Here is an 11,145-nt window from a genome sequence, read left to right as displayed (position 1 = left end):
GCACAAGCCCAGGTTGTGGGCTCAATCCCCAGTAGGGGGCATGAAGGAGGCAGTTGATTGATGTTATGCTCTCTCCTCTCCCTTCCTCTCATTCTAAAAATCAATTAACTATTCTTTAAAAAAATAAGTTAGTGGTCTAAGATCACAGCATTTTATTATTTGCTCTTGATTCTGTAATATGAGTGGAGCTCAGCAGGGCAAAATTTGTGATGGTCTTGGTTGGGGTCACTCATGTAGGTAATGTCATCTGGACTCTCAACTGGGCTGGAACATCCTGAACAACATCACTCACATGCACAGACCTCAACTGGGAGAGCTAGAACAGCTGGGCACTGGCCTGGCCTCTCTCTCCCTCTCTCTCCCTCTCTTTCTCTCTCTCCAGTGGTTTCTCCTGCAGAGTAACCGAACCGCATGACATGGTGATACGTGGCTCCCAAGAGCACAAAAGCAGTAGTTGCTGGGCCTTGGTAAGGCTATGCCCAGAATAGCCACAATGTCAGTTCTGCCGTGTTCTCTTGGTTAAAGAAAATCACAGGTCAGCCCAGATTCAAGGAGGGGGAAATATTCTACGTCTTTATGCAGAGTGGCAGAGAATTTCTGGCCATCTTTAATTTGCCACAAACCCCAATTATGTAGTCAGGTTTTATGGAACAAAGGACCATCTTGTTACCTGCTCATTCTGTCCCCCCAGCTACAGACACCTGCCATTTCCCACTTGGAGGGAAGCCCCCACTCCAGGTTTCCAGGGTGGCTTCCACTTCTCTGCCACCATCAGCCACTTTCTCTCTAATAACTTTCTTTCCACCTCATAATTTCTTATCATTCATGGGCTCTGCTGCTCCATGGTATTACTGCCCTGTGGCTTTTGCAGCTATAAAGGTTAGTAGCATACAGAAAAGAGTTAACATAGAAGGCCTGAGACTGCTATTCATAGGAAGACCTGCTTGCAAGATGGACCCTTGACTGGCATGTGGGACTTGGGTTTGGGGAGGTGTATTAGGTAGGGTTCTCCAGATGAACAGACCCAAATGGATATGTGTACGTATGTATAGAAAGGGATTGGCTCGTGTATCTATCAAAGTTGGCACATGTAAAATCTTTGGTGTGGACTGGCAGGTTGGAGACCCAGGAGAGCTGATCCAAAGTCTGAAGGCGGTCTGCATGACAATTTCCTTTTGCTGGGGAGGCCAGTCTTTTTGTTCTACTCAGACCTTCAGAAGATTGGATGAGGCCCACCACATTATGGAAGGCAATCCACTTACTCAAAATTCACTGATTTAAATGTAATCTCATCCAAAAAAAATTCCTCCAAATTGACATGTAGGTCTAACCATCACAGGAGGATTCCCACATCCTCAGAACTTACAAGTGACTCATTGTGCCTAAACTGTTTGTACAAGCAATGAGGCTCATGTGGAAGCTTCCATATTCCCACAGAGAATAGGGAAAGGAATTCCCAGGTTGGAATTTTATTACATGCTAGGCAGAGTCCCTACATGTTCGGCCCTCAGTAGAAACCCTCACGGAGTCTCTAATGAACTTCCCTGGTAGACAACACTTTACACATGTTGTTACAACTCATTGCTGGGGGAGTCAGTGGGTCTGTGCCTTTACTGGAGAGCACTCTGAGAAGCTAGTGCCTGGTTTCCTCTGGGTCTTGTCCCACACATGTACCTTTTCCATCGGCTGACTTTGCTTTGTATCTTTTTGCTGTAATAAATCATAGCCATGACTATATGCTGAGTCCTGTGAGTCCTCATAGCAAACCACCGAACCTGGGAGAGGGCTGGTGGAGCCCTAGCACAAGTAAGAAATGCAAATATTATGTCATTAATATAGGTCTGTCCCTAATCGTTAATACAATTGAAACAAAGCTGGACACTATTTCATGTATTTAAGGTTTTATGTGAGTGGAACGTTATGCTACACATAATGATGCATTCTAAGGAGATGTTAGGAACCTGAATGAGTGACCTAGGCTTCCTAGAGGGGTGGGCTATTTGAGTAAATAGGGAAATGAGGTAGTGGAGCCCAGTGTTTGAGAGTTCAGACTCTGGAGGCATGGCTGAGTCCAAATCTTGGCTTTAGTGGCTACTAGCAAGTCATTAATCAATATGAGCTTTAAATTTTCACATTAGAAGGTGTCATAATAACAATAATGGCTAATATATTATTAAGTGCTTACCACATCCTAGTCACTTCATGTATTAACTCACTTAACTCCCACATCGATCCTATTAGATATTATTTTAATCCTTATTTTACAAATTTAGAAACTGAGGCCCAGAAAGGGGTCTTGCTAGTACCCACCACATAGAGTACTGGGAAGCTTATATGAGCTAATCCATGTAATGCTGTTGGGTAGTACCTGGAGCATCAGAAGCATCCACTAAATATTAAGTATTATATTTCAAAACATAACAAAAAGGAGAGGAAGGGAAGAAGTTGGGAACAGGGCCCCTGCATGAACAAAGCACAGGAATGTACCATAGCAGAAGCCTTCTATGAGTAATGGGGAGACTAATGGGTGAAGAACTTTGATTGAATACTCTGTGTGCCAAGCATTGGGCTAGGCACTTCAGCCCCCCGCATACAGGCAGGGATGTCTGATTAATGAGGAGTAGAAATGTGACCTGGGAACAGAGTTTAGAGGGTATTGACCATTATTTTTGCATTTACTACCTAGGTCTGTGATTCTCAAATTGACATATGACAGAGACCCTAATTTTTGCAGGCAATATGAAATAACTATACATATATTAGCTGATGATCAGGATAAGAGTTTAAGAAAAAAATTAAGAAAAAAGTATTTAAAATATTAAATTTTAAATGCTTATTTTAAGAAATGAACAGTTTCTTTTTTGTAAATGAGTAAAACACCATACGTGTTTGATTTTTACTAGCTTCAGAGCTACTGCATTAAACAATGGGGAAAGATGCATAGTTGGGAAGCTTTATCTGGTTTGGAGCACAGAATTTGGCCTGAAGTGGAGGAAAGAGAATGGTTAAAAACTAATTTGATCTATTACTGGTTTGGCTCAGTGGATAGAGTGTCGGCCTGGGACAAAAGAGTCCTGGGTTTGATTCTGGTCAAGGGCACATACCTCAGTTGTAGGCTCTATCCCTGGCCCTGGTTGGGGCACATGCTGGAGGCAACCAAGTGATGTCTCTCTCACATCAATGTTTCTCTCTGTCTCCCCCCCCCCCCTCCTTTCTACTCTCTCTAAAAATCAATGGAAAAATATCCTCAAGTGAGGATTTAAAAAAAACCCACAAAACTAATTTGAGCATAAAGAAATGTAAGTCTGACTCAAGGTGAGTTCATGGAAAATGAAAGGAAATGGATGTGCACAGGCTCAATGATGAAGGAAGAATGGATGGTATTTGTAGTCCATAAATATCTGGGTTCAAGTCTTCACCAATTATATGCATCTGACTTATCTGAAGCTCAGTTTCCTCATGGGTAAATGGAATGTATAACAATTACATTAGTGGGGCTGCTATGAAGACTGGGTCAAGTGAGAGAGTGAATTTCTATTGTGCTTGATACAAAAGTTATCTACACTAATAAAAGATGCAACTTAACCATCACTCCATCACTCCGCTACACCTACCAGCCAATCAGAGCAACTATGCAAATTAACCCAACAAAGATGGCGGTTAATTTGCACACGCAGGCTCGGAGCGAAGACTGCAGATGACTGAAGATAGCAGCGGCCACAGAGCTGGAGCAAGCAGGAGGCTTGGGTTGCCCCCGCTGACTGAGGAAGCCAAGCTTCCCACCGGCCCTGTACTCTGCTCAAGGAGTGGCTGGGGGCCTGGATCCCCAGGGGTGAACCAGGCCTCCAGACCACCTTGGGCTCCACTCAAGGAGGGTTGGGGGCCTGGGCTTTGCTCAAGGAGCGACTGGGGGCCTGGGTCTCAGGGGGCCTGGGTCTTTGCCCTGGGCTCCACTGGAGGAGCTGGAAAAAGAAATAAAAGGAGAGGCCAGAGCAGAGAAGCCAAGCCTTGCTGCAATGGCCAGACCAAAGGCCTGGGTCCCAGAGGAAAACCAGTGCGGGTAGCCAGGGGAAGGAAGGCCTATTGCGTGAATCTTCATGCAATGGGCCTCAAGTCCTAACTAATAAAGAGGGAATATGCAAATTGACCATCACTCCATCACAAAGATGGCGGTGCCCATAGCTACAAGATGGTGCCACCCAGTCCCCTCAGCCCCCCAGGGGAGCAGCAGGCAGGTGGTGCAGCCAGGCCCACCCTCAGGAGTCCTCCAGTCCTTTCAGTCCTGCCTGCAGTGAGCCAGCAAGTGGCTCTGCAGAGAGAAGACAGCAGGGCCTGCTTGCAGGTCACTACAATGACCAGGCTAGCCAGCAAGCGGGCCTGCAGAGAGCAGACAGCAGGGCCTGCTTGCGGGTCACCACGGCAACCCAGCGAGCAGGCAAGTGGGTCCTGCAGAGAGCAGAGAACCACGGGGAGTGGGCCTAAGCTATCAGTAGGACATCCCCTGAGGGCTCCCAGATTGGAGAGGGTTCAGGTTGGGCTGAGAGAAGCCCCCCCATGCATGAATTTTGTGCACTGGGCCTCTAGTCTAAATATATAAAACCCTAGTATGCAAATAGACAGAATGGCGGGACAACCAAACAACCAATTGCTATGATGTGTGCTGACCACCAGGGGGTGCATGCAGAACATGGTGGGTGTTGGCAGCAGGCAGCAGAGTGTGGAACATGGTGGCCTTCGGCAGCAGCCGGATGGTGGAGCAGGTGAGCAGGGGCGCCAGACTAAGGTGGGGCACCAGTCACTGTCATCGGAGCAAGTCTCTGGCGGTTACTGAAAATTCTTTGCTCCCGCATGCCACAGTCCCACCCAACACTTGCACCTGCTGCTGGTGCTGGCTCTGATCACTCAGCACTGTCAGCAGGTGCAAGTGGTGGCTGCCAGCCCCAATTGCCTCTGTAGGCTTCTCCATGCCCCTGAGGGGTGATCAGGGCAGCAGCCGCCACTTGCATCTGTTGCTGGCGCTGGCCCCAATCGCTCTGCTCCAATCTCTCTGCTCTGTCAATGGGTGTGAGAGCGGCTGGTGCCATCAGCGCATGGGAGTGGCAGCAGTGGGAGTGGGGCTGCTGGCAAAGAGGGGATCAGGGCCCGTGGTGGAAGGAGCCGAACAGGGGCTGTAGTGGGAGGAGCCTTGCGGCCCACAGTTCCTTTCAAGGTGCACGAATTCGTACACTGGGCCCCTAGTTCTCATTATAAATGATGCTTGTCTGAATGTTGGGAAGAGTCAAAGATGGCCACAGAATTTGATTCCAGGTGCCTGGGACACCGATGGCTCCAAGGGAAAGCAACAAGAAAGAGGGAAGATGAAACCAATCTTGAGAGAAGATGATTGGCTTAATTTTAGGCACATTGAATGAGAGCAAATTTTATAAGTTTGCTATGCTGAAAAAGAGAGCTTTTAATGAGTATGGAAAAGTAAAATTATAATCTTAGAGTGAGATATATATTATCATTTTCCTGTTTGTGGCATTGTGAATGGCCTTCATTATTAATTTAAATTATAGTGTATAAAAATATTTTCAAAGAAATATAGGCCGAAACCAGTTTGGCTCAGTGGATAGAGCATCGGCCTGCGGACTGAAAGGTCCCAGGTTCGATTCCGGTCAAGGGCATGTACCTGGGTTGCGGGCACATCCCCAGTAGGAGATGTGCAGGAGGCAGCTGATCGATGTTTCTCTCTCATCGATGTTTCTAACTCTCTATCTCTCTCCCTTTCTCTCTGTAAAAAATCAATAAAATATATTTAAAAAAAAAAAGAAGTATAGATTTAGGGCAAAAAAGTGAAAGGAATCCTAGAGCCTAGAACAAATTGCACACAATTTGTGATATAAGGGATTTTATATGATAAACTGTGATTATTGTGTGACTGCTCAGCCCTACAGCAATTATATAAATTAAAACATACCATGCATGGGTGGAAATAAACTCTTTTGCATGGCTTTCTGTGAATGGTCAGATCATTCATGTCCAAACTGAGAGTACCATTTGGAATCAGTTAGTCTTAGCTTTGAATTCCTGCCCTGTGTGCAAATTTGGACAAATTTCTTAACCTTGCTGAGCCTCAATTTCCTAATATGTAAAAAGAGATGGAAATAAGACCTCTTTTATAGGGCTCCTGTGAGAATTAAGTGAGATTATATTTGGCAGTCACACATAATTGATAATCAAAAAATATAAGTTCTCTATCCCTTTGTCCACTGTGTAATGAGATTGAAGCTATTAGCTGCAGAAGAAAGTTACAGATATAATTTGAAAAGTTTTAGAACCATATTTATATTCGGGCTTTTGCCTTAATCAATGAAAGGTGATATACAAAATATATTCTAGCAAAGTCTTCACTGGGTGACTAAGTTCAGAATAGAAATATTAACAAAAACCACGTTGCATTAAATATTAGTAAAGCATATACCAGATTGTATCTATAAAATCATTATTTTAAATCTTGATGCTTTATAATTCCCCTTTTCAATAGGTATTATATGAGAAACCTTCCAATAAAAAGCCATTTAATATGGAGTTGGAAATTCATGGATTTGATTGATATCTCATTACAAAATGCCAGCCTTTTTTAGGGAAATATGATGAAAACACCACTGACCAATGTAGCCAAATCACTTACACTATTGACAACTGATCTCATAAATGGAAACTCATAGCATAGTCTTGCTGACCCTGCAGATCTTATAAGATGCTCCATATGCCACGAGCACTATTGTTGTACCTAGAACTTATCCCTGGCTCTACACCTGGCTATACTCATGTAATATAGGTCTTTCCCTCAGGATCATAAGCTCTGTGATGGTAGGGAACATATTTGTCTATCTCATTGCTATTTTCCTAACATCTAACCCAATGCCTAGCACCTCATAGACACACAATCAATGTTTGTGACAGGATGAAGGCAGGAAGGTTGGAGGGAGGGGCCTAATACAGTACTTGGCAATGCAGTCAACACTTAAAAAAAAGCATGTTTAATGACTGGAGTAAGTCACATTTCCTGTTTTTCTCTTAGTCATGTACTTTGTAGGACAGAATGTATCTTAGGCCTCGAAGAAAAGTCTCAAGCCAAATGCATAAATATTAATGAAAACTACATTCATTATATATAATATTAACTAAAATTTTATGAAGTGCTTACTGTGTGCTAAGTACTTTACATACATTAATTCATTAAACTTTCATAATAACACTATGAGAGAATTTCCATTGGACAGATGGAGAAACTGGGGCTCAATGTGTTTTTATAAGGCTGTTAACGGTGGAAATAGAATTAAAATCCAAGTCTGCCTGACTCTTCACTACTCTTCACACCTCCCTCAGGGCTCATTGGTGTCCATGTCTTCACTCACAGCACAAAGGCAGGGTGGTCGAGTCTCCTGTGGGCAGGCTAAGGGAGGTCACATCTGCCTGAGCACACAGAGACAGCCCTCCTGGGTTCGCGCATCCCATGAATGACAGGTGTTCTTCCAAGTGTCTGGCCACACACAGTTCAGAACCAAGGAGGCCTGTAGGAGAAATGAATGGTCAGGAGCAGCAAGGCAAGTTGTCTTTATAAAAGACCCAAACAAAAACAAATCTGGAAAAGCGAAGAGCCTGAATCCCAAGGGTCAGGCAGATGATGGGAGCAAATACATTGCTGCTAAAAAGGGGACATGGGAGCTCGCTACAGGGGTCTTAGAAAACTTAGCAAAGGCATTGGGTCAGAAAGTGATGGATGGAACACAACAAGAAGGGACCTTCTTCCCAAGGCATGATTCTTTGTTCGCCCCCAATCCCACCCCTACATTCACATACCCTTTCTCCTCTCTCTCTCCCCCTTCCCCACACATGCTTGTGTATATGCACACGCATACACATACTGATGCTGCTACAACGTTCTTACAGGCTCCAGGTTGTTGGCTTCTGCTCTTCATACAAACATGTTTGGAAAGCAAGGTTAAAATGTCTGCATCTAAGATTGAACTGACAGTGCTACGTCTCTGTCTCCTTCATCTTAAGGCAAGAATGTGTATTCCATTTCTTTTTTTATCCCCCTCACAGCACCTATTACTAGATACCATATGCTCTGCATGTACTTGGCACTCAATAAATGCTTTCTGAATGGCTGACTTTTCTTGTCTCCCCCACCCTTTCCTTCCCACCCCTACAGCATTACTTTAAAGATCTGCTGCAGAGCTATGGGAGAGGTTTAAGATCCGTTTTGACAAATAACCCTTATGGGTGTTTAAAGCCAAAAGATCGAATATTTAAAGCAGAAATATGAGCTGTGACTTCATGGGTGTTCTGTGAAGAGATGCATAAAGCTGTACAAATAGATAGCATTTCAGACAGGACATAACAGACCCAGCTTTGTGCATTTGCAAATATACAGAGAAGAGCCCGAACTTCACTTTGAACCCTATGTTTCCTTCTGAAACCAGTTTAAATAAGAGTGAAAGTAGATAAATCTTCTATATTTTTTAAAGATCTTACAAATACTTTTGGCTTTTAAAGCCTATGCCATTGATTCATAATATTAAGCCTATCCTCCCTCACTCCTTCCTCCATCCCCACAGACAGGAAAATATAAGCAGAAACAAGACTGGATTCCACAGGAATTGTTGGGGCGAATTGATTGCTGTCAAAAGGGGCTTTAAACTCTCAGACATGAGCTCTTGGTGCTGGGAAGTCTTAGAGGACTAGAGTAAGCATCTAGAGCAGCGGTTCTCAACCTGTGGGTCTCGAACAATGAAAAATACATCCTACATATCAGATATTTACATTATGATTCATAACAGTAGCAAAATTACAGTTATGAAGTAGCAACGAAAATAATTTTATGGTTGGGGTTCACCACAACATGAACTGTATTAAAGGGTCGTGGCATGATGGTTGAAGAACCATAGCAGAATCGAATCACACAGTGCCTCTGGTGAATGATGATAAAGAGCTTAGAATATAAGGCCCAAGAGAGAAATTAGCATGAACTGAGCAGGTCTATCGCCCCACAGGGTCTGTTTTCTCCAAAGGATGTGCAGGGTTCCCTGGCTGCCTAGGCCCTAGGCTAATATAAGGCAGAAACAAGAGTGCATCCTGCCTCTTCTCTGGCTCCAGCTCTGACTGTCTCGTTTGCTCTTGAAGCAGCTGATATGGAGAAACAATGACTGTCGGAGCTCTTAGCTCGTAAGTCTATGTTCTAGAGGTGCTTCCAGCAAGTGGAAGCTGCTTGACGTATATTATTTTTTGTTTAAACTTAGGTAGAACTAATTTCCACGGAGCTATGGTTGTCCAGGGGTTGAAGAGGTTATGTGGAGCTAAGGGTTTGTAAGGCAGTTGGACTTAAATGTACTTTACTACCTAGCTATAGAAATTAAATTGACCTTAAGAACTCTGGGTTACATTACTAATTTTTACATTGCTAAGATCAGAAGTGTGCTCTCTTTCCATTTCATCCTTTGTTCTCATTTCCTGTAAATTTAAAGTAGATCAATATCCTTGGGTTCTATAGAAATTATATTTGTGCAAGGTGATTGGCCAGATAATAGACATTTGGATAAACAAAATATCTTAGTTTTCTTGATAATGTTTTATAATGTACAAAGAATCTTCTCATTTCTCATTTATGTAATGCTCAAAAAAATCTATAGGGTAGGAATTATTATTATTGTCTTTTTACAGATGAGGAAATGGAAGCTCAGAGAATTTTATTTAGTGTATTAATTCATTCAATTAGTATAATTTTAGACCCAATTATATGCTAGGCACTGGAAATACAAAGATAGAAAAAACCTAATCATGACCTAAAGGAGTTCACCATCTATTATGTATAACAAATAAGTAAATAAAATAATGATAGTGGCGCCTTTGCCAGCGTTGCTAAATGGTTAGAGCCCACATACCGAAGGGTCACAGGTTAGATTCCCAGTTAAGGGGATGTACCTGGGTTGCAGGTTTGATCCCGGCCCAGGTTGGAGTATGTACGGTGAGTAACCAATCAATGTGTCTCTCTCACATGGATGTTTCTCTTTCTCTCTCTTTCCTTCCCAACTTCCCTTCCACTCTCTCTGAAAATGGAAAAAAAAAATATCCTTGGGTGAAGATTAACAAAATAAGACCCACAAAATAATTATTGTGGCATTTAATAAGTACTACATTAGGCAGAGGTACTACTATATAGAGTGATGGCAAAAGGAAAGAATTACCAGATTTAGTTAGCTGTGAATGAGTAGCCTTTTCAAAGGAGGAGGCCTTTGAAGTGTGTCATAATAAGATGAAATTTGCCCATAAGATGAAGCATAAAGCAGAGGAGCAGCAAGTGGCAAGGCAAAGAAACAAAGAATTATATGATGAGTTCAAGAACAGCAAACAGTTCAGCCTGGTTGTGACTACAGAAGGCAGAAAAATGAGATTGGGAATACGTTACCAGTGGGGAACAAATAAATTGTGGACTGGTACGGTGAGTGAGTGAAATGAAGTCTTCAGAAACTCAGGTTCATTTGACTTGTTTCACTACACTTGGCTTCCATATCTAAGGTTCCTTCCTAGTTCAAAATAATTACTCCAGATTTAGCCATTGCTTCTATTCTGAACAGCAGAAAGGGGGAAAAGAAAAATAAAAGGAACAAAGGCCCGAGCCAACTGTCTTTTAAGAGACTCTCTTAGAAGCTGCCATGGGACACTTCTGCCTACAACTCATTAGTCAGAACTAGTCACATGGCCACATCTACTGCTAAAGACTGTTCATAGATTCTATTATGGTGACTAATGTGCTCAGTTAAGATTTTGTGGTGCTATTACCATATTAAGGAAAAAAGAGAGAATGGAATTTGGAAGACAACTGGGAGTATCTGCCATTGAGTGGAACGAGAAAGCTGATCATAGATTATTATAAAATGGGAACTTTGCTTTCTGGATAACAGGATGTCATTGAAGGGTTTTGATTAAGTACTTTAGATGACCATATTTTTATATGTGATTAAGACAGATGATATGCTGGAGAGGGTGAGATTGGAGACAGAGGAACCAGTTGGAGATCACTATGGTGGTCCAGATGAAAGACAATGGAAGCCTGATCTAAGTAGTAGTAGAGATAGAGAAAAAATAATGAAGAGG

General features: G+C 42.8%; 1 long non-coding RNA gene across 1 annotated transcript; it reads right to left on the bottom strand.

Moving 5' to 3' along the window:
* Nucleotides 1-6,508: 6,508 nt before the first annotated feature.
* Nucleotides 6,509-10,704, bottom strand: LOC118651704. Its single transcript, XR_004966322.1, has 3 exons — nt 10,457-10,704; nt 9,973-10,097; nt 6,509-7,559 (listed from the first exon to the last, which is right to left on the bottom strand). It is a non-coding gene; the product is annotated as an uncharacterized LOC118651704 (long non-coding RNA).
* Between the last annotated feature and the right edge of the window lie 441 nt (nt 10,705-11,145).

The sequence above is a fragment of the Myotis myotis genome, unplaced genomic scaffold, assembly GCF_014108235.1.
Source record: "Myotis myotis isolate mMyoMyo1 unplaced genomic scaffold, mMyoMyo1.p scaffold_m19_p_3, whole genome shotgun sequence".
NCBI classification, from domain to species: Eukaryota; Metazoa; Chordata; class Mammalia; order Chiroptera; family Vespertilionidae; genus Myotis; species Myotis myotis.
Note: the sequence above shows the minus strand (reverse complement) of the source record. Positions and strands in the feature narration are given on the sequence as shown.